The sequence below is a fragment of the Protopterus annectens genome, chromosome 10.part0 (genome assembly GCF_019279795.1).
Source record: "Protopterus annectens isolate FY-2018-M chromosome 10.part0, PAN1.0, whole genome shotgun sequence".
NCBI lineage: Eukaryota > Metazoa > Chordata > Ceratodontiformes > Protopteridae > Protopterus > Protopterus annectens.
In genome coordinates, this window is record NC_056744.1 from 191,073,011 (window position 1) to 191,098,776 (window position 25,766).

Sequence of the window (25,766 nt, forward strand, 5' to 3'; positions counted from 1 at the left end):
CTCAAGTTTAGAGACATAGTATTTTCTAAATGCGCATTATGAGAATAAAAATGTTAAGTTCTGATTACATTTTGTATGATTACAGTGACAGGTTATTAAATTTATTTTGCAAATACACATTTATGAGAAGTACTATTAAACCATGATCAAATATTGTATGATTACACAGGCAAGTTATTATTCATTTATGTTGCAAATACAGTATGTTTAAACCCTTGACTGTATATTTTATGTATGCACAGACATGTTATTAAGCATTTATGTGGCAAATATAGATTTATGAGATGTAATTTTTAATCCTGCTCTGCTAAGCTCAGCTAAACTACACTAAGCACAGCCAAGAAATGCTAAGCACTGCTTAAACAAGAACTTACTTTGGCTGTACTTAGCTGGTTTGCGCATTGTTAAATGGAGCAAAGCACTGCTAAGCAATGCCTGTTTAAGCACTGCTCAACCTAGCTAAGCTAGTTTGCATACCACTTAGCATTGCTAGTTTAAGCACTGTTCAGCTAAGCTCAGAAGGTTTCTGCAGTGCTAAGCAAAGTGCCACAATTTAAAAAAATTGCCCAATGGCAGTAAAGGGTGGGAAAACAGGCTTATTTAAATGCAACAGGTGGGAATACAGTTGAACCAGTTGGAGTTTGAATTTGGCAGATGTTGGAGCAGGTGTGCACTTCTGGGTGCAGCATTAGGGCATTCCTGGATTTTAGCCTTGTTGGTTCAGTATTTCTTTTTTCATATTATTACTGTAGCATAACTGTTTTCTGAAAGTTCTGGTGTGTGACAGCCAGATTCTCTACATTCTGAGAACAAACAGCAATTATTCTCCAAATGTTTGCAAGACATCCACATGTTTCTGGCAAAGGATCCACATATATCAGGCACATGTACACATTCTGCAAACATCTGTGGACTGCAGAAACTGGACACCAACAGGGAAAATACTCTACAGTACATTTGCAGTGCTGTCTGTCATTGTGTCACATGGATGTTGCTGGACTTTCCCCATATACTTGTAGTAACACTCACCTAGTTGTCGGACAACAACTGTATGACTTGGTACTGGGACATTGTCCATAGGATACACACCTCAGTAGATGGCATTGATGGGAGTGGAGATATACAACAGACTCTGTCACAGCACACAGGGGCACAACCGGTATTGCCACTATGTTGCTGATAGCCACATACATACTGTGTTGATAGATGGCAGGGTATGATGTGGGAGTTAGCGGAGGATAGTGCAGACCAATTTGGATGTATAGGCTGTGTACATAGTGGAGAGCAGCATATGTGGCCCTGTGATGTGTTTTGTCCTCTTGTCTTTCAGAAAGAATGTATAGACAAAGGCATCTGCCATTTTCAGATGCAGAAAATTATGTGATCCTGGATAGTCTCAGACTGCATCACAATATACTGCTGTCAGGTAGTCACCAGAATCATGAGCAATGTGCTGCACTGTGGGCTGACCTCATCACAGCAGTAAACAAAGCAGGGCTACAGGAAATAATCTACAAGCAGGTCTGACACCGGGCGACTGATATGATAAATGCTGCACAGCAAAGGCTGCTGCTGTGGCCAGGGACCATGCTGCCACTGATGGAGGGCCTGCAGCAGAACAACCACTCTTGGCCACAGAGGAATTCCTGGCAATCATCGGATCAATTACCAGCTCCCAAGCATCCATCGCCCTGTATGTTGTGGAGGTGGGTGCTACAGCTTCCATAGCAGAGGAGTGCCCAGGTAAGCCTTCTGTTTTCATCACTGTAATACTGTATCAGCCATTGTGGCAGACTGTGCATACCAGTACATGGATAGCAGGTCAATCTGCATATAGGGGGATGGTTGTTTGTAATGCACGCTTAGCACACATACTCAGAATGTCAGCAATGTTGGCAGTATCACAGCTTCTACTGTACATATTGATATATACACATACTATCCTGTAACAATGCCAGATTTGTTTTTTTTCTGACAATACCTTGTTCTCACATTTCCATAGGTACATCAGTTGTGGCCGGAGTTGAACGTCCTGTAGCCGATGAGTGTGAAACTGTTTTTGTATGGATCATATATACCCTAAGCATGTTGAAGGCTGCTGTGACACCCATGCACTGCCCCAGTAATCAAGGAGTCTCAATCCTCACCACTAGCACCAGTAAGGGGTGTCTACACTGGAAGGATAACAAGTATGCACACAGTAAAGTACAATTTTCCTTAAGAGCACATAAAGATCACAGTCAGTCTGGAGCTGGTTTCTCCCTTTCTCTCCAGATCCCCTATAAGACTTCCCACTGGCACAGGTATAGTGTTTAGATCTCAGCTGAGCAGTCTAGCCAAAATCTCCAGTACCCTCTCTCTCTCCAGCCAGTGCTTTGTGTCCCTGCCCAAGTAGTTGACACCCAAACACTTTGAGATTTGATTTATATACAAACACGCAGACACTACTGAGGAAGGCTGGCACAGGTTCTCCAGCTATGCCCCCTTCTGCCCAGACTATACGGTAGTACCACCTGCCACCAATTACTCTTATCAGCTACTCTAAAGGCCCTTACCAAAGGGTGTCCAATTCTACTTTGCAAGGTTATTATTATCCAATTAACCAGTATGACTGAGACTTGAAGGCTATTTAGGAGTGGCTTGTACATTATCACCACATACATGCAAGAACTCTAAGAGCTTACGTTATCTCAACATAAAACAGCTACAGTTAAAAAGGTTTAATTTTCTTTAATAATAAATAATAAAAACACAAGACAATACTCATAGTTCAGAAATCACAGGAAATACTTTAAAACAACATTGTAAGATAGTCTCACATAAACATAGAAAACATCTACACTAATCTGTCTATATTCCTATCTATCTCTAAGAGAAATCACTGTACTGTAAATAACTTACTTACAGAGAAAAGCAAATACAGCTGAGAAGTGCTAAATAGATGTTTACAGGTCCAGATCATGATACAAAATGCACTCTCTTGCTCTCTGAGCTAATTTTTAAAATTGATAATACACATTACTACTGAGTCATTTCAGATTACATCATTCTTGTCATCTCTGCTTAAGTTCCCAGGCTAACAGAACTTAAAATTTACATTTCTTTGTGATCTGCAGCTAACAGGAAGTCACAGGGCAAGAAAAGATACTTTACATGTGAAACCTAGTAATTATCTCTGTCTTAAACCAATAGAAAGAAGCTCCTAGCCCAGACATCCTGTCTCTTAGCTTGAGATCCCAAACAGTTGTACAATTATTTTATTTATCAGCTTATTTTCTTAGAGTTTGCCAGTTAACTGTCTATATCCGTGTTCTACCATGAAAACATACATTACATAGGCATAGAGTTTATACACATTTCTGATTTCTTCCAACAGGGTGCACTGTGGTTACATTTTTGAAGCTCAGCACATAACACAGTTTTCTTACATTTGTTACACAAGCCTGTGGATCATATTAATATTTACAATGACATAGAATTATTTACAAAATTCTGTTTAGCTGGGCTGGTAGCCTTCACAACTGCCATTTTGCTGTAGACACAACTGATATGCTTACCCAGAGTACAATACATATATGTTCAGTATTGGAGGGGTTAACTGAAGTTCATTGAATTGGTAATTACAGTAGTGTATTTGTAGGAGCTGTAACATCTTTGCAGTTAGTTTTGTGAAGGTCTATGCAGTCTGCTATACAGGGGGCAATAATATGGTCAGGACGGGTGCATTGTGTTTTATGTGTAAGTCTATCACATACACTGACATATTGTTTATCTCATAGGTGTATAGTAGTGGCATCATTAACTGGACATAGCTGCAGTGCATGTAGTAAAGAGCCTGTCTTGTCTGTGCATGTTGTAGTATGCTTGGGTGTTGTGCATGGGAGCAGAAATACAATGTGCTATGTATAATGCAGGTGTAGCACCTCACCTGCATGTGTGTGTGTGTGTGTGTGTGTGTGTGTGTGTGTGTGTTTGCGTGTGTGTGTGTGTGTGTGTGTGTGTGTGTGTGTGTGTGTGTGTGTGTGTGTGTGTGTGTGTGTGTGTGTGGATCACCAGACATAATAGTACAGGTATTAATATACTTATGTTATCTTTCTCCTCCCGGTTGACCATGGGGGTTGGAGTTAGTGTGTCCCCCTCAAAACCTGATGTCAGTGTCTCATCAGACACTGATAATGATGGTGGCCATACTAAGGCACAGGTTGGGTTGTTGGGGGCTGAATCTGTCCCATGGGTTGACATCCCACTTCCTCCCTCATTGTCCCCGCACAAAGTAAGTATGCCCACACATACCCAGTTTCCTGCCACCACAGATATCAGAGTGTGGTGGCATCGAATTGGAGAGTGTGCCAACTATGGCATCAGTGAGTGTAGACACTATCTATAGTCAGAGGACTGATGAGGTCCCACACAGATTGACAGATTGACAGGGATGCTCAAAACTGCTGCCCATCCACCACCTGTCACATACATCACAACACGAGTGACTCAATGCATGTTTCAGTCTGTCATGGAGGCACAGGCTTGTTCCGAATGCAGCACCAGATAAATGCTCAGGATCATGGATGCATCACTGTTTGACATCTGTGGCTCCTTCCACCACATTGGTGATGCTATGCATCACTTCACTGATATAGTGGACAGACAGTGGGGTGAGATACTGTTTGTTCTTGACTGCACATTGTCTCTGCTGAAACATGTGGTGGGAATAGGGCATCGGACATGTGGCCAAAGGTCAGCAACAACATCTGCTGAGACTCCACCTGGCCATGTAGACTTATGCTCCCATAGTTGCACTACCTAAAGCCCTACAGAAGGGAGGGTGGTCTCCATCCCATGACATGGTAGGCTGTGGGCACATTGTCCTGTGTGGTCTCGTGAGGGACATAGGCAAAGCAGACACTAGTCACCATCAGTGACTAGTATCGCATCTAACCCTGGGCATGGTTGTGCCAGTTGGCAGAGCCAGTTCCCATGTTCATGGCTAGAGATGGTGAACTGGCAAGCCTGCCAAGTATGGTCCACTGTTGTTCAACATACCCACGTGTAGGGCGAGTACATGGCTGACTGTGTATGCACATGTACTCAAACATCACTCTCACATGCAGATAACCAATAGACACACACAGCACCCCTTCATGGCACAGATGACCACCACCCCTTCCTGACTGACACACATAATGTCAACTGCTTGACACAGCCTAGGCCTCTGGCACCCCCCACACCACATCCTGTGCATGTGATGATACCTGTGCCACATTCTTGCCATTCATACTATCGGTGCAGGGACATGGAAATATGTGCCTGATGCATAGGTTGACTATAGTACATTGTATGACATTTTGTAGTGTGGTAGTGGTATGTCATGACAGGTGCTGTATGCTTGAATGTGTCATAAGTACACATCAAAGTTTTTGTATGTTTATTGCATGATGTTACATTGGTGGTAGTGTTGCAGACTGACAGGTGTCTCTCAGACCTTTGTATGTTTCTGTTCCAGGGATCTGCATGGCTATGCTGTGGAGTCTTGGTGGCAATACAGCAGCTGAGGATGGCATGGTAGCAAAGCAGAAATATGACATCAGTAAGGAACGGCTGTATATGTGCATAGTTAGCTAGGTGCGTATGTATAGAACAGTGTGTCAGGGACAATGGGGGCAGACAGCGTAGTCCTGCATGCATACGCTACCTTTGATACATGTCAACTGGGTGTTTTGTACCTAAATATGTATGTGTTGGCAGATAGCATGCATGCCAATGAACATGTGGGATATTTAGGGCCAGCAGCTCATCACAGGGCCTTAAAATGTATAACAATTGCACACTGTTGCAAGTGAATATATTTACTTAAACACACTAAGTTGCTCTTTCTGATATTAGAACCTCTACCTATCTAGTGGTATCGACTATAACACCAAGTACTTATCACATGCACCATGAAACTTATGTGTTCTGAGAATGTCTGCCAGTGCTGTTAAGGTGGATGACATCGGCAGTCCCTGTAAAGGAGGCCAATGGGGGGTTGACAGGTAGGCACAGGGATTTAAAATGTATAACCATTGCACACAGATAGGTAAGACAGGTACACAGTTGCAAGGGGATATATTTATTTACACACACTCACAGAGTTACCCTTTTAGAGATTAGAACCTCTACCTATTTAGAAGTATATACTATAGCACCAACTACTAATCACATGCACCACATAGCTTATGTGTTCTGAGAGTGTCTGCCAGTGCTGTTAAGGTGGATGACATCAGCAGCTGTTGAGAGGGAGGCCACTGCTGTGGAGGACGCTGGTTCCAGGGCCATAAAAATGATTGAGAATTGCATAAACATAGGCCTGATGGGCATGCTGTACTGCTGTATGTGAAACATCTACATAAACAAGGTGGCTAATGTCAAATTAGAACCCCTACCTACCTACTATTACACACTACAGCTTACAGTACTAGTTGCACATTCCACCGGTTACATTTGTTATACAAGTGGCTGCAGCACTACATCAATCTATACCTTTATATATATATATCTTTTATATAAATATATATATACATATATATATATATATATATATATATATATTTATATATATATATATATATATATATATATATATATATATATATATATATATATATAGATAGCTGTCTGTATGCACAGAGATATAATACAAAGTTCAGTTCTTCAGGCAGATGAGGCATCAGACATGGGCCGACATTAGCTAAGTGTAGGAGCATGCCCAGTGTGGCCTTCAGTACTTTCAAGGTGGCTCCAGGCCAGACAGTTGGCTGCTCCACCTGATTCAATGGTCAAGCACCTCTTCGATATTATGTTCAAGGGATTCCCTGGCTGTGAGCTGCACATAATATCTGAGTCATACCTAGAGTGTATTTAGATTGTAATAGACTGTACTGGTTTTGCATCATATGTGTGGTACATTTTACATAGCATTGTGATTTTCTGGTACATCACTGGCACACCATTATAGATTGACATTAGGAAATTATGACAGACATTTGAGGTACTGACTCCATACACAGCAGGGAATCTATGCTACTGCACAACCTGTTATTCTCTGCACTTTTTATATTTGTCTGGCCACTAGTTAATCCTTCTGCTTATATGTGGGCCTTTGTCCCACTCCTGTTCATGGCTTTGTCCATATTTCCTGCTGTAAGTAGTTGTAGGTTTGCTGTGACTGGGGTACATGATGTAACACCACACAGAGGGTTACAGACTCCACAACTCTGACTGCACGTGTTTAGCAGGATGTCCAGCATTCCACCCTATATGTCTGCTCTGCTCCTCAGACAGTTGTGTATTTTTGATAATATACTACTACATGGTGCCCACTGATTTGTTGTAGGTATTGACACAGTTACATGATGGTCTTTACATCCTGCTGCTACTTTGACTTATTACAATCTGCTGTTACACTAGTTACCTTCTAGGTTACTTAGGGCATATGTAATGTCCATAGCTGTGGCTCCCTGTCCCTCCATTGTCTCTGGCCTTGTCCAGCTTTCCTGCAGTAAGAAATAGTGACATAATGACAGTCTGTTATATTACCTCACATGTAAAATTGTAGGTGCAGATGGCTTTGAACCATGAACACCATCAACCATGCTAATGTACTTAGACCACTAAGCCACACCAGCCGCAAGAAATTAAAGTTTAATTCCTGACACTATCAACAGCAGACTGACATACACTTTGACCCCTGTATATTGAGGAAATAGAACATGTTGCCAGGTGGTTTGGGGCAGCCCTGGGATTGTTTGGTCTACTGCTATAACCTTGTAAACATACTGTTACTGCAGTTGAATGGGAACACGGCTGTTTTGGGGCTAGGTGACTCTAGCACTGACAGTCATGCATCTGTCCTATGACCCCTCTGTTTGACATTTCCCTGGCATAGTGCAGTGGGTTTTGCTGCCTTGTGGCCTACTGCATATTATGGGGTAGCCAGTACTGGACAGAGTGTTCCTGTTGTCCCACATAGCTGTTAGGGCACTGTAGGTAGCCCAGTAGCCCACTTTATTCTCTTGCATACATGCAGCAGGTCCATACATATGCTACCACCATCTAGTACCCCATACATTTGTTGTAAAGAAGAGTGACTTATCTTGTGAATGCAAAAGTTGAGATAATGATTCAGGCTGGCTCTGTGTGATGCATGCAGTACAAAGCCAATACTTGGTAAGGAACAGGATGTGTGGTGCAGCTGGCATCCTTTTTACTATTAACGTGAGTTTGAGTGAGGTGTCAGGCCCTAGGACCATAGGTTGTCAGTGCGTGTGCTATGCATTGCCGCTTTGCCAAGGCCAGTGCATACTGGGTATGCCTACATTTGTCTACAGGGACAGGATCAGGGGATTCCTCCTCTGAGTCACCCTATGAATGTGGCTGTGGGGACCTTGGCACTGGTGGAGTGCTGTATGTCCCTTCTTTGTGATGATCCTGCTATAGCTCTTTCCGCAAGATCATATTGTGTAACATGGCACATACTGTGATCATCTGTGCACATGTGGCTTGAGAATACTGCAGGGCTTCAGCAGATATATCAAGGCAGTGAAACTGTGACTTAAGCAGCCCAAACACAGAGTCTATGATGTTCCTAGTTTGTGCATATGCCTTATTATGGCATTCTTTGGTAGGTGTGTGTGTGCGTTTCTGATGGGTGCCATCATCCACAGTTCCAGTGCATGGCCAGGAACCCCCAGTAGATGGCCATATGCGATGTCCCCCCTGGCAAACATCTGATACAACTGTCATGCATGCCAGATGTGGGAGTCATGATAACTGCCAGGGCTGCCGACACACAAACACCCATAATAATGCCCTGGGCATTGCACACAACCTGGCAGTTGATGGAGTGATACTCCTTGTGGTTGATGTAGTCTATACCCTCATCACCAGGTGGTGCTTTGGTGTGGACATGATTGTAGTCTGTGGCACCAAGTACTTCAGGGTAGTATGCTATATGGTGGAAAAGACATATTCTGCTGACTCTCTCCTCAGGGATGTTGGGTAAATAATTGTGCTCACTGGCATGTGTTTGCATGGCATCCAGAAAATTGTGGAGTACCCTGGATGCAGATGTCTGTGAGACCCCTATCATGTCTTTGAAATGTACCTGTAGCTAGTATTCTAAGAGCTACACATACCTTTGTTTTCACTGGGATGGCTTCCCCACTGTTGGCTCAGTGTCTGAGATGAGGGTGACAAAGCTCGGTGAGTTCTTATAGTATGTCCCTGTCCACCCTGTAGCACTCTACAATCTCGAGCTTATGTAGCTCCTGGAAGGTTACCCTGGGCCTGAACACTCTTCTCCTTCTCAGTCTAGGTCTATTGTCATCAGCAGCATCAGTACTGCTCTCAGCTTCTAGCACATACAGATGTAGCAGAGCAGCCAGAGCCCCTTGCATTCTGCCAGTTAAAATCCCCAAGTCTGTACTCCAATGGTGCAAAGCATGTGGGGAAAATCAGATTGTAGGGTGAATGCATACTTTATAGTGGTGTGCTGCAGATGCAGTCTGTGTGATTGGCTAAGATGCATTCCAGATGCCAGGTATATCATTGAGGGGTTTGAATGGCCCAGTGTCAGTGGAATAGGGCATATCAGTAATTTACACATGATTGGTTTTCCCAGGCTATTTCCTTTTTTTCTTTTTTAATATGCTTTCCCTCCTAAGGATTGTGTAGCTGCATGCAAAGCTGCATTTCAAATATAAACAATGCTTAGCAGTCTGGACACACTTCCCCATGCATGGGCATGCTCAACATAGCTTTAATCAACTAAAACATGCACCCTGCAGCAAAACAAAGCTTAGCAGCACTGGACACAGACCCTTGCTTAGCTGAGTGGCACATCACACAAACAGGCACTGCTGAGATCCAATCCACTTAAATGTATAGTGACAAACCCCCTTTTCATGTCAGCTGTCTGTTCTACTGGCAGCAACATGTTTCTGGGGGTATATGGATTTTATTTCCGGAAACAGTGGACCATTTTTGCTATTCAGTAACTTCAGGTCATTTGTATACAGATCTGTACACAGAACCTGGATATTTCACTATTCCATGGCCTGCCTCCTTAGTAACCACTGAAATCTACCATTGTACATACTGCATGCAGGCCCTATAATGCATTTTCTCACATATGTCTTATTCTTAGTTTTAAAATATTTTAATATATATATATATATATATATATATATATATATATATATATATATATATATATATTATATATATATATTTGCATAACAGCATGTTTGCATGTTGCTGCACTCCATGAAAATGTAATATGGGTATTAAAAAAATTATTATTATTTTTTATTTTGCATTACTTTTTGAACTCATGGGGCAAAGTTTTGCACATATCTGTGTCTACTTTTACAATTCTGACCTTTTAATTGGACTTTTACAGCCCCTGTTCAATTTTTACATTTCTGTACACGGACATTTTCCATGTACACTTCTAACACCAACACAGGTTCTGCATGGATACCCTTCTGCTTCCTGGATCACAAAATACCCTTATTTGCATGCACTTCACCTAGTTATGAGGTGATTTGCAAGCCATGAACACTTCCATGTCTGCACGTTCATGCTCTGTTTCATGGATCGCACAGCTGCTGGATTCAATGTTAGCACCATGCCACTCTGCCTACATGGAAAATCACTCCGTGTAGGCTTTATTGACTTCCCTCCAGTGTCTATAATAGGGAGCTTTCCCTAATGTCTTTAACGTGAACTATTACTAGTTTTGAAATGTGAAGTGATACAATTGTTTTATGACTTCCAGCATCTGCCCAAGATATGAGGAAAAGCCATTGTCTATGCATTTTCACAGGTAGATGCTAAATACTGCTAGCTTCCAGCAGTGGGAGGTTTACCTGGGATAGTGTTAGATAACAAGAAATGTCATTCTGCATGATATCTCAGCAGTAATATTTGAGATGTTAATTTGAGAGGTCTCTGAGAGAGACACAGCATTCTGCATTCTGTTTTGGACCTAACAACAGATACAAGATCCATTCACCATGTCTGTCTTGCGCTGTAATTAAGTTTACTAGGGTATAGTAATTATCTTAGCTACAGTCAGGAATATAGCAAAGCTTAGCTTAGATGTTTTTTTTTATTTATTTGAGACTGTCATGCAATGTTGTTTTAAATATCTCCTGTGGTTTTAAACTCTGATGTCACTGTATATACATATTTAGTATTTTCTTGTTATTTTTATTATTTATTATTAAATATATTCAAACCTTTCACTGTGGCTGATCTGTCCAGAGATATTTATGTTCTGAGAGTACTTGCATATTTATTTGGTGACATTGTATGGGCCACTCCTAATAGCCTTGCTCTTGGTCAAACTAGCATTTGTATTAATAGTAACATTACACAGTAAGATTGGACACTCTTTGTTAAGGGCCTTAAGTAGTTGATAAGGAGTTCTGGTGGTGGTAACTACCTTATAGTTTGGGCAGAAGGGAGCATAGCTTGTAAACCTGTGCCAGCCTTTCCCAGGCATGTGTGTGTGTGTGTGTGTGTGTGTGTGTGTGTGTGTGTGTGTGTGTGTGTGTGTGTGTGTGTGTGTGTGTGTGTGTGTGTGTGTGTCTTTGTGTGTGTAAAACAAATCTCCAAGAGTGTGTGTCAGCTACTTGGGCAGGGACACAAAGCACTGGCTGGACAGAGAGAGTGTTGGAGGACTTGGCTTTGAACCCTGGCTAAGGACTCAACTCTATAGCTGTTGCAGTGGGGAGTCTTATTGGGGATTTGGAGAAAGAGAGAGAAACCAGCTCTGGACTAATTGTGGTCTTTGTGTGCTCTTAAGGGCAATTGCACTTGATGCAAAGAGCTGCTTCTGGAAATATTGTGTGTGTATTTGTCATCCTTCGAGTGTACATCTCCCATTGGTGCCAGTGGTGATGATTGAGGCTCCTTGATTACTGCTCCAGTGGTGCAGCATCACATTGCCATTTAATATTCCCATAAAACATTAAACTACTCCCCAACACGCACAGTACAGGGATAGAAAAGATAAGGAACGGCTTCTGTAATCTGAGTGCAAGAGTACAAAACGAATGGAATACCAGGGCTATAATTTACAATACGCTTCCAACAAACAGCTTATCCGCCACTAAATCTGTACCTGGATAGATTTCAAAAAAGGCAGACTATGCTATGCAAAAACATCTGAAGGATAATTAGTCTTTTGGAACTGACATTTTTCAACCTTGTCCAATCCGATTGTGATATAAAATGAACATCCCAGAGTAAATAGACATCTACATTTGAAGGATAATTAGTCTTTTGGACCTAAAATGTTTCAATCTTGTCCAATCTGACTGTGATATAAAATGAACATCCCAGAGAAAACAGGCATCTACATCTTTAAGTCTGATCCAATGCAAAATGACCCAAATACTACTAAACTACTTCAAAATACTGGGATTAAAGGACAAAATTTTCATATCAAATATAGGTGCTAGCAGACACTTCTTCATTTTTCTAAATGTCAAAATTTGGAAGAATGCATGTCTGTCACAGTAGAGTCAAAAATCATTATTTGTAAGCGTTATTACTTGATCAAAAAAAGTTCAAAAGGGTAAATGAGCGGGAGGCCTCAGACTGAATTTGTGCCATATTCTATAATAAAGCAGGAAGCATCATCATGAAAACTCTTTGCACAATTCACCCAAAAGTGTCCACAGAGATGACAGGTAGAGTAAATACTCCTCATAAACAATATTTTAAATGTGCAAGTTCTCAAAAAAAAAAAAAAAAGGATACCCTTTCAGCTGAATGGTATATCGAGACATTGACTATTCTTATTGATGACTGATTGGGCTTGTAGACAAGCTCACCACCATTTATAATACATTGACAAAGCAAATTGCTTTTCTCCCTCATCCACAAACTGAGCTTAACCCACAATATTCAATAAATTAGAAAGCATGGTACCCTATTGATAAAGTTCCTTTGAAATACCAGCTGTCTCTGTACGAAGGCTCCAGAACAACAACTGAGCAGTATGTTTTTGTTCAAATGAAAATTGTTCAAATAGATGCCTTCCATGGCAATTTCAACACCCTTGCTTCAAAAGCAGCACAAAGTAAAAAAAAAATAGTGTTCTCTTCCATATAGAAATCAAAAGGCAATTCAAAAAGAAAAGACTCAACTGCAGTATGTCAAGTGATACATGTAAGGGGGGAAATATTGCAAGAGATCTAGGTACTTCTTCACAAATAAACCATTATCCACTTTAACAAATGTTTCTTTATCAGACATTATGGTGCAGCACAACATGTCCTTTGAGTCTTGAATTCCTGGCTATTCACTTCATCAGACAGTTGTTTTCTTCAAGGTGTCAAGAAATGCAGAGGGGGCAAAAAAGATTTCTGGAACATCATGAAAACCTGGGAAAGAACAACAGGCTTCCTGGCTTCTAATGTATTTATGCCCATTAATTTGGACCACAGAATATCCCTGCCAATAGCTTCAAGTATGGAAAAGCAGATAAAGCCACCATCTGCAAGAATGATAAAGCATGCCAGTGTTCAAAAACTAAGGTTTCTTATCATGAAAAAGGCCTGTCATTTCCATTGCAGTAGTGCTCACAGCCATTCCGTCAGCCAGCTTTATGGAGGTGCATCATTCCATGCTCCATACCAACATAGTATGACAGTTTCCCATGTCCTTGAAAAATTATATTCTAATCAATATTAATAGCAAATTTGCTCCCTACTGAAATTAGACAATCTCTAGTGAAACTAACCTGAGCAATAAAATTAAAGAAATAACCTATCTGGCCAAATGGATTTAAGAGGTCTCATTTTATTCAGTTGCATTTCTGTTATGTGTCATGCTTTCCTAAATTACAAACAAGGAAACTAGTTGAAAAGTATTATATGGCTTTCTAATTACAGGGGATGTGTAAAATTCATGTTGGCCATCACTTATAAAATGGACAAGGAAATCTGACCAATCAAATTGTTAGCTTCCTATGCATGAGATTAATTGCACACCATACTTCTCAATTTCTTTGCTCTAGAATTCCGGACAAAATCAAATTAATAGAGCAGGAAAACCCCAGATATGGGGATAGTTTTTAAATTTTAAATTTTAAATAGAGTAATTCACCTAAAAAGTTAATAGAACAGCAAGTTTTGTTCCTACATGCATTTTTTTGAACACTAAGAAGTATGAAATTCTAATGTCTGGCATTACAGACTGGCTGCAATACTCAGTAAATTACCAGAAAATTAAATGTTTTACAATAGACAGGATAAAAATATAAGGCAAAATAAGTAATGGTCTTTAAAATCAAGGACAGTTGAGAGAGATACATTCCATGCATAGGTACTAGCTAGTTCAGGTCACCTAAACTTTTATTTATCCCAGACCAAGTAAACTTTCATTCAGTCATCACAGCTTTAATTTTACTGGCACTCAAGAAGAGTCCAAAAAAGCATTACAATGGAAATGGCAAACAAGAATAACATTTCTTTTTTTAATATACCACTAACTCTGCCTAAACATAATTTTTTTCAAGCCGTTTGGGTTGAACATGTTGTGGTCATTCCTAGCTTCAGTTTATTTTTATTTTATTTTATTTTATGTTTGTGTAGTTCATCTTTTAGTTACTGGTGTTTTCTCCTGAACACATGCCTGTTTACTTTGCATAGCTAGATATGGTTCCCAAAAATAAGTGCTCTAAAAATATTCTGTAAAAATACTAAACAGGTAAAATATCATAGCCATGTTCATCAGCCAGTTAGTTAAAAAAATAGACAACATGCTTTTTGACATTATTTTCTACAAACACCCATAACTCTCCGCTCAAATTTTCTGCATGCCATTTACGTACTATGGCTTTGAATTAATGTAATTCACATCCAAACTGAGACTTGATAAAATGACTGAGAAATAGCATTTTATAACCGAAACTGTACAATGGCACATGACAATTATAATGGCTCCTAAAATGACTACTCAGAAAATTTAATACCACAATTTCCACATAGGTAAATAGTTATAACCATAGACAGCAATCAGTTAAATAAAATGTGCAGGGTGCATTTTTAACATTATTTTCAACAAATGCCTATAACTGAATTAAACTTAAAATGTTTACTTTATATTTTTAGCATGCCATCTATGAATTACCACCACCTGAGCTATAACTCAGAGATAAATGTGATTTAATAAAATAAAAACAATGCCACGGAGCATGATAAGGTGATTAAAAGGGGTGATATTATCACAGGATATGGAAGAGAAACTAAACAAAAGATAATTCAAAAACTGAGAAGTTGGAAGCATTTGACTGTGGATATGAATAGTAATGTACAAGCAGTAAAAATGTTTCTAGTTCCTTTTATATTGTATATAGGTTAGGTATATTTTTTTATCAAGTAGAATAAAAGATGTGGATCATAATTTATAAAGAATTGAAGGAATTTGCTTGGGAGAGAAGGAGGGGAAGAATTAAATGGGATATATTTTTTCTCTCCACAGAACAAGGTGGCTTAAGATTATTTAATTTGAAGGTATCCTGTAGAGCCACACAGTCAAAGATCATATACATAACACAAGTAGAAGACTACATATCAACATGGAAAGAAATTATAAAGGCAATCAATAAAAAAGTATCCGTCCCGAGTAAATGCTCTAAATAGCAGCAAAAAAGGTACTTCAATAAAAAACTAGTTATTAGGGCAAAGCAATGAAGGGATTCACCAAAAGTTCCGTAAACAATTAGCCCAACTGATGTACAAATATTCAAACGTAGTCCAAAGGTAAAAGCAAGATATTTAATGTAAAAGACGTCGGTGAGCGCTTTCGCTAAAAAGCTTCTTCAGACCTTGATACAAACTGTGAACATTTAACACTTACTTAAATACGTAAAAATCCTTAAAAAATTAGGCGCCAAAAACAGGCAACCAATCAAAGCACAAGGATCATGAGTGCATCACATTGTTAACAGCCGAGGCTGGAATATGAATACTCAATGACTACAAATCATGTGCATCATATAAAATAGATCAAAACATTAATGAAACATATATGTACATAAGTAAAAATATGTATGATAATGCAATATGTCAACATAGTGAAAGACATAACAGAATAACAATGAAAGACTGTATTGTATATATGCACATACTCTATAGACACAGATGCAGAACCACCTAAAAGGAAATATATATATACCTAGAAGTAAGGTATGCATGAATCTGTACTGGGTGCCTCCAACTAACAGGGACCATATGAGACAGTTCATCTACAAGATCTTAACCTCCTGAGCTTAAGGAGCGGACGTAAGGGGACCTTCCCATTAAGTCCTGGTGACTGGTCTGCCCTAAGCTTGATGATCCAGTGTGTTTCCCTAGCCTCAGTGTAGTTCTCAATATCTCCTCTTCTAAGTGTTCTGTGTACCTGTTCAAGTATCCTAAACTTGAAACGGTGTGAAATCTGTTCATGTATGTGTTTAGCAAGTGCGTTGTGTAAGTGTCCCTTCCTTATATTATAAACATGTTCACGTATCCTGTCCCTTAGATCCTAAGATCAAGGAGATCAGTGGAGATAGACCTAGGTTTGTCTATCGCAACAAGAAAAATCTCAAACAGATCTTGTGCTACCCTAAGACAATAGTTAGCCAACAAATAGGACAAGGGAGTTATATGAATCCATGTAATAGGTGCAATTTTTGTTCTTATATCTCTACAGACAGTAGTTTTATGCACCCAACAGGCTTAGGGGAATACAATATACGGGTACCTGGTGACTGTATGTCCAGAGATGTTGTTTATTTGGCCACATGTGTATCCTGTCCGGCATTTTATATTGGCAAAACCAACCGCTGTCTAAGGGACAGGATACGTGAACATGTTTATAATATAAGGAAGGGACACTTACACAACGCACTTGCTAAACACATACATGAACAGATTTCACACCGTTTCAAGTTTAGGATACTTGAACAGGTACACAGAACACTTAGAAGAGGAGATATTGAGAACTACACTGAGGCTAGGGAAACACACTGGATCATCAAGCTTAGGGCAGACCAGTCACCAGGACTTAATGGGAAGGTCCCCTTACGTCCGCTCCTTAAGCTCAGGAGGTTAAGATCTTGTAGATGAACTGTCTCATATGGTCCCTGTTAGTTGGAGGCACCCAGTACAGATTCATGCATACCTTACTTCTAGGTATATATATATATTTCCTTTTAGCTGGTTCTGCATCTGTGTCTATAGAGTATGTGCATATATACAATACAGTCTTTCATTGTTATTCTGTTATGTCTTTCACTATGTTGACATATTGCATTATCATACATATTTTTACTTATGTACATATATGTTTCATTAATGTTTTGATCTATTTTATATGATGCACATGATTTGTAGTCATTGAGTATTCATATTCCAGCCTCGGCTGTTAACAATGTGATGCACTCATGATCCTTGTGCTTTGATTGGTTGCCTGTTTTTGGCGCCTAATTTTTTAAGGATTTTTACGTATTTAAGTAAGTGTTAAATGTTCACAGTTTGTATCAAGGTCTGAAGAAGCTTTTTAGCGAAAGCGCTCACCGACGTCTTTTACATTAAATATCTTGCTTTTACCTTTGGACTACGTTTGAATATTTGTACATCAGTTGGGCTAATTGTTTACGGAACTTTTGGTGAATCCCTTCATTGCTTTGCCCTAATAACTAGTTTTTTATGGAAAGAAATTATGTTGAAATGGGTTGGGGTTGCTCAAAAAATAAAGAGATAGTAGGATTTGTGGTGCAGGAACTTAAGGAGAATAGTGACAACAGTGCAGAATATTATATTTACAAAGTAGCAGAAAATATTTTGAGAGCTATGCCAAAACGGGGAATGGAGATGAGAGATTTTAGCAACAGAGATGACTGCAAATAGAAGCACAGAAAATAGGCAGAAGGAAGCTGGAATTTATTGGAGAAAATTAGCAAATCCACAGTACAAAGCAAGGAATCCAACCGTCTTATAAAAATGACTTTATTAACGAGCATAAACAAGCAAAGCTTTCAAGTTCTAAAAACTCTTTTTCAATGCTTAATTCAATGCATAATGTCACTTCCTCAAAATACATTTTATCTAATCCATCAGCCTATCAGAAAAAAAAATTACTCATTATATGATTGCCATTTTAAAACCACATACTGCATTTAAAATATATTAAAACATTCAATTTATATAGAAATGTATCCTACAATCAAAACATATGCATGTGTGTATTAAACCATATGAATACAAATCAAATGACTGAGTAAATGATTAAATAAGTAACAAATAAATAAATAAACACAGCACAGGTTAAAACATAATATAACAATACCATAGCTAATCTTACTTAATGTATCTATTACCATGCTTAAACTTCAAAACTGTTTTAATGGTACTCCTGAAATTTAATCCTGGTTGTGCATCAGCTCTCAATTAATTGATACATTTGGCTACTCTGTTTTATTAATCTCTAATTTATTAAATGACATTATTTTAGCAACCACCATTATTCACGGTCAATTCCAATGAATTTGGTGGGGGAAGTTCTATGTTTGTATAGTAGTTTTCAGCTATGCAAATTGAAATGTTATGTATTATGTTAGATGTTGTTTTTGAAAAATAATATCTTTCTGTTTAACAATGGGTAGTTTCATCAGTTACTGGGTATAGCTATGGGGACCCTAGTCGCAAACATGTATGCTAATTTAATTCTGTCTGAATGGGAAGAAAGTAATGTATTTAGTAATCATTCAATGAATTCTTTCATGAATGAATATTTTTGGTTTTCTACAAATGTTTGTGGGTGACATATTTTTAATATAGACTGGTAGTATTTAATCTGATAAAATGTTTGTAACTGATTTACAGAAGACAACTAACTTTCCTGTATTTGATCTGAATTATTCGACTGAAAAAAATAATTTTCTGGATCTCACCATAACATTTAATGATGGAGCATTTGATACTGTGAGACACAAAAAGGGAGTTCATACTATTAGATATGTACATTCAAATAACATGCATCAAAGACCTATTTATAAGAGCATGGTTAGAAGCTAATTTTTAAGAGCTAGTAGACTCAGTACACAAAAAGAAAATTTTGTAAAATAAATGGAGGATATGGCTGAAGATTTTTATACTGAAGGCTATGATGCTGAACTAATAAAGAAAACTATGGGATTTGTGAGTTCTGAACAAGATAGATAAGGTCAACCTTATTTTTCTGAGACAAATAAGTACAGAAATACTAGGCAATTTAGAAATTACTCTTTAGGTTATATCACTAAATATAATAGGCATACGTCTCTGATTAAGAAAATAATATGGAAGAATTGGGTAATATTAAAATCCAATCCAGAGGTTAAGAATGCAGTTGTCGAGGAGCTATACTTTATTGTTAAAAAGAAAAAGAATCTTAAATTAACACTTATGTTCTAAAGATTTAGTGCCATGGCAGCCACATGAGACTCCTAGTTGTAAGAAAGGTACTGTTCCTTGTCATAATTGTGTGTATTGCAGTTAAATAAATGTAGATAATTATTATAAACATCCCATTACCAAACAGGACTTCATATTTAATGTCTTTGCAGCATGTTATACAGACAATGTAATATACTTTTCTAACTTTATAAAATGTGATCATTTCTATGTTGGAAAAACGAATCAAAAAATAAAAGAAAGAATATGTTCTCATTTATCTGATATTCATAGAGGTATAGATTCCAATGCACTAATTAAACATAACTGCAGTGGTGGTGCTGCGGTAGCGTTGTTGCCTCACAGCAAGACATTGTGCTGTTCGATTCTCAGCTAGAGCGTCTTCTGTGTGGAGACATGTGTGAATGGGTGTATCTTCGTAGAAGGTTGTGTGTCAGGGCTGGCAAACTCAGCACGTAAAAAACAAAAAGGCACTAAGGTAACATAACAGGTAACCTCACAAAACCTTTATTAATCCACAATCTGATAAATGAAGAAATAAAAAAACAGCAACTTGAACTGACTAAGCACTTTCACCCTCATGGGCATCTTCAGAGTCAGTTAACTTCAGTAAAAACAACCTTTAAATACAGCTATTAATTAGTGCTTGATTAATCAATGATGAAAAAGCAGGAGGGTAGTTAAATTAAACAATTATCCCCTAAAGTTCCTGTTCACCAAATCTTAAAGTCCTGCTCAACAATACCTTGTTTGCTAGAATCTCAAGTAAGTAATAGCTACCCAGAATAAATAAATAAACCAAAATAAAATGCCATAAAAAGCAGTGCAGTAATAAACATTCCATATAAAACAAAAAACATATCTGTTAAAATATTTAAATTTACATAGTTTTATATTATATACAAGCTGCCTTGTATCTTAAAATACATGCTAGGGATAGTGCATCATTGATACCAGGAGCATTGCTGGCATCAAGTCTTAGTTGCCAAAGACATTCCCTTATTTCCAACATGGTTTTAAAGTCCCCCCCAAAATCATACAAAGGATAATTGTTTAATTTAACTACTCTCTTGCTTTTTCATCATTGATTAATCAAGCACTAATTAATAGCTGTATTTAAAGGTTGTTTTTACTGAAGTTAACTGACTCTGAAGATGCCAATGAGGGTGAAAGCGCTTAGTCAGTTCAAGTTGCTGTTTTTTTATTTCTTCATTCATCAGATTGTGGATTAATAAAGGTTTTGTGAGGTTACCTGTTATGTTACCTTAGTGCCTTTTTGTTTACTAGTTGTTTTACACTCTGAGTTCCTTCAGCACGTAAAAAATCTACTGCCAATCATTAGCGGATCAGAGTTCCGCTGTGGCGACCCCTAACCGGGAAAAGTCGAAAGACACAAACATGTTAATGGGTATTGGACACAAATTTTAATTTAGGGTTCTTCAGAAGGTGCATATAAACAAACATGGTGGTGATCTAGTAAATAAAACAGAACTAGCTGAGTATAAATGGATCAATTATTTTAGAGCTGATGTACCACCAAGATTAATTGCCATGAATATTATTTAACCAGTTTTGAAATTTAAGCAAGATTATTTATAAATTAAGCAAAGTTAGCTATGGTATTGTTATATTATATATTTTAATGTGGGCTGTGATTATTTATTTATTTTTTTGTTTATTTATTTATTTATTTAATCATTTACTCAATCATTTGATTTTATTCATATAGTTTAATACAGACACATATGTATATGTTTTGATTTTAGGATACATTTCTATATATATTGAATGGTTTAATGTATATTTAAAATATTTTAAATACAGTATGTGGTTTTAAAATGGCAATTATGTGATGTGTAAAATGTATTCTGATAGGCAGATTAGATAAAATGTATTTTAGGAAGTGACTTTATATGTATTGAATTAAGCAATGAAAAAGTTTTTAGAATTTAAAAGCTTTGATTGTTTATGCTCATTAATAAAGTAATTTTTATAGGATGGTTGGATTCCTAGCTTTTACTGTGGATTTATACTTTTTTCTGCTATTCAGCTACTTGGAGAAGTTGGTGTTGTTTGTTAGAAAATTAGCAAATGAAGATAGGAATTGGGAGTAAACAACTATGAAAAGAACAGTCATAGAGTGGGAACAGGTCAAACAGAAGTTTGGTCTCACGCTTGGAGACTGCCTTTCCTACTGAGGAGTGATTAAAAAAGTATGGGCATAGAAAAGGGATACAGAAGTGTTAAAAGAAAAGTTATCTCTGGCTGAATTTATAGTTGAGCCTAGAACAGAAACTGTGGTAAAACAGGGATAGTTAGTAGTGTATATAAAATAGTGCATGCTAACTATAATAATCAGTAGAAGTTTGAAAAACTGGAAAAAAGACTAGAAAAACGATGTGCAAGAAAACAATGGGAGGATATTTGTAAGGCTCTCAAGTATGTAATGAAACCTAAAAGGTTTAGGATTTTTCATGGAAGTGTTTGCATTGGTATTTTTATATCCCAAGTGGACATCAGATAATTTTTCCACCAGGTAGACAGCAATTGCAAGAGGTGTGATGGGAAAGACAGAGGTACCCAGGAACATGTGTTTTGGGAAAGCAACAAGTTGATAGAATTTAGAACTTCCCTACAGGTTACTTTGTCATAATTGCTGTGGAAGCAAATGATTTTAGCTGAGGAAATAATTATTTTGTACTGGGACAGAGAATCTAAATTGCCTAGACACAATAAGGTACTAATAAGTGTAATGCTGCTGCTACTACTGCCAAAAAAGCAATTACCAGAAAATAGAAATAAAAAACTAAAACAACTGCAACAGAATTATCAAATGTTTTAAAGATATAAAATAATCGGAGGTGGGATCTTTGTAGAAGGGAAGGAGCAACCACATAGAAACAAAATGGAATCTGTGGGATCGATACATACAGAATAAGGTCCTGGAGGAAGAGTGATTTTTCATGGAAGGCAGAACTTGAGCAAGCTACGTAATGATAGACTGAATAATAATTATCACAGAAATAATTTATATAATACATGAAAAATATTTGTAATGTATTGTTTTCTGTTTTATAATTGAATGTGAACTCATTTCACCATGTAATATGTGATGTTTAGATGCTAAGATGTTTAAAAAAAGCAGTTCAAGAGAAGGATCTCACAGTCTATCCTGAAAATGTCATATAAACTTTCTATTCCACATCGTTAAAAGTTATAACTCTGCACATTAATCAATGGGTTTGAATAGATGGAGGTGTTATTTTACATTAAAATATACTACAAACATATACTGTACATAAACTACTAAAGGTAAAATTTAAACTGAAAAACAAAATGCAAATACTTATTTTAAAAATTCAGTATTACTCTTAGGATTTGTGCATGGTACACATATTACTGCAAGTCCAAACATTGTAAGACACTTGACCTTTGAGTTTATACCTCATACCACCCTTAGGCAATCTACAGTATCTGTGCTATGCCCTCCATATATAATTGTGTATATGTATTATTACATAAGTACATTACCTCTCTGATTTCTATTACACTATATGCTTATTATCTCATTCTGCACTATAACGATCCATTACATATATGCCCTTCAAAAAGCTAACATCACACTTGCTTGGTTACAAGAGCTCATGATTCACACCTTGTGTACACACACTTTTAGAATGGATGTCCTTAAGCAGCTTGATGTAAAGTCAGTTTGGCAGTAAAATAAATATTTGTTTTGCAGGTGGCAAGCCCTTCCTGTACCTTTATGTAAGGTACAATCCTCATACTCTCATAACTTTATTACCCTTACTCTGAGGTGTCTGTACCTTGGAAAAGGAGAATTATTGATAGATGATGCCTCAGTCTTTCTCTGTGGTGCAGTAACCTTGGACCCAGACTCAGCACTCTATGACTAGGGAGTATGTTAATGTCACTACAAAAAACTGATCAACAGAATTTTGACCAAATGCCAGCTTAGCACAGCACGTTCAAACGCAAGTATCATAAGTGAGAGATCGAGGTAGTGGGAGTAAACTGCTTTGTACTGTAATATTTGTGCAGTATTGTATTATAATGTACAGCTATGCAAAGTCATACATGTTGCTAAAATAGCTGTTTAATTGTTTATAATGGATGTCAGATTTGGTCCCTTCAAAGTGGTTCCAGCACAGGAAAAAAAAGGAAGAAAAAAAACACATCAAGGAAGAAATGTTGCTTATGCTAACCATCCTGACAATACCAAAATGCCAGACTAATTATAGATCAGCCTGCTTTTTCTTTTGAAAGCAGTAAATAAATGTATTTTTCTTCAGTCTGGCACTTCATCAACACATTAAGTGAAAATTCTTAATATGTCAGAAGTGGAATGCAAGGGGTTTCTCGTTGTATTCCTATGTTCATGTTTTTTTTTCTAAATTTAACAGTTATTAAAGGTTATATCAAATTATATAAATACAGAATGCATTCCTTTCTTTCAAGACTTTGTAGCGGTTTAGAAATGTCTACAAGGTTTTATTTATGAGGTTTGATTGTGTGGCTTGGTATTTTGGAACAAGTAACACAGCAGGCACACACACATTTACACTTTGTTTTATGAATTGTAACATATTTACTACTTTGTAGTATACAAAACATCTGCCAGCATCTCTTTATTGCAATAGAACTGACAATCTGAAGACAATACAGGGAATGGAACCATTTAAGAATACTAGCAAATGGTTGGCTGACATTTACATGGCTGCCCAACCCAACAGTTACTGAATGCACTGTAGTCTTGAGGTTAGTGTGTTTATTAGAGAGCTGCAAGGTTTTACCATATGGTGGGTACATGGGCAAAGCTTGCCACGTGATAGCTGGAATAAATATTCTTGGTTTTATTTCATGAAATATGCATTTACCCAGGCCTGTCATTACAGGGGACTGCAAAAAGCATATAAAATTGATTTAACGTATAGACACAAAAATCGTTGCTAGAAAGTGCAGCGATATATTCAGAGAACCAAAAATAGTGTACAGGGCATTAGATGGCAAGGTTCAGCTGGCAGCAAGGAATCAATAATTTTACTTAGTTTTTTTACATTAGTACACTGGGAAGTACATGGATTACAACTGATCATTTGCAGGTAAAGTGATTCACACACACATACAAACACACACACACACACACACACACACACACACACACACACACACACACACACACACACACACACACACACACACACGCACACACACACACACAAGACAGTGGCAGTAAGCTGTACATATCAAAAAACAGAACATAAAGTAACAATATATAACAAAAACAATTATGAGAGATGCACATTTTAATGTTTTACATACATACATACATATATACATGCATACAAATGTTTCACACACGAGCATTTAAGCCCTTCTAGCTTGCCAATATGGTTATATTTCAAGGTTACATTATGGTGGAAATGATGTGGGGCAATGAGTGTTAGGGCATGGGAGAGTGGGGAGGTAGAGATAAGAGGGGTCAATAAATAATAAAGCCATTCAGTTTAAAACAAAGTTCAGAAAAGGTGTCAGGTTTTTATACCTTAGCAGAAACATTTGATGGTAGGAAGCAGAAAGTCCTGTGTAGACTGCTGGTATAACTACAGCTTACATAATGCTTTCAGATGTAGAATGTAGACAGTTTAAGAGTTCCTTCATGAAAAGGGCAGAGATAGATGCTTATAGATCTATAGCTATATCTATATCTACATCTATATCATCCATCTATCTATATAAGTATATGCATGTATCTATCTATCTATATACGTATATGCATGTATCTGTCTATATGTATATATGTATTTATATATATATATATATATATATATATATATATAAAAAACTGTCCATGGAATTCAAGTACAGGGAAGCTTTTGATAAGAAGAGCAACTCTGGAACACTACTGCACTACATGACAAACACAGTAACACCCTTGCCACCTTCAAGGTAAACCTGTATAACTGCATGGGTGACATCAGAGTTTCTCAGCTGGTCTACTTTGTAATTCCCTCCTTGAGGCTGGAAAGAACCTTTGAATATGGGTCATTGACTAGACTTGTAATCCTCTGCAAACTAATGGTCTTAACACTTAACTATGTACGTAAAGGCTTTGTCAGGTTTTGTCAATGCCAGATAAATGAAAGGGACTATGCACATTTAAAATTGCCAACTTTTTTTGTTTTGTCTATAATGAGCAAAGAAGCTAGGTGACAGATTCATCTGTTCATTATAATGGTGCATTGCTTAAAATGGACA

At 37.7% G+C, this 25,766-nt stretch overlaps 1 protein-coding gene across 1 annotated transcript in view; it reads right to left on the bottom strand.

The window, feature by feature from the left end:
• LOC122814107 (extracellular calcium-sensing receptor-like) overlaps nucleotides 1-25,766 on the bottom strand; it is a 218,161-nt gene that overhangs the window by 66,363 nt on the left and 126,032 nt on the right. The window lies entirely within an intron of this gene.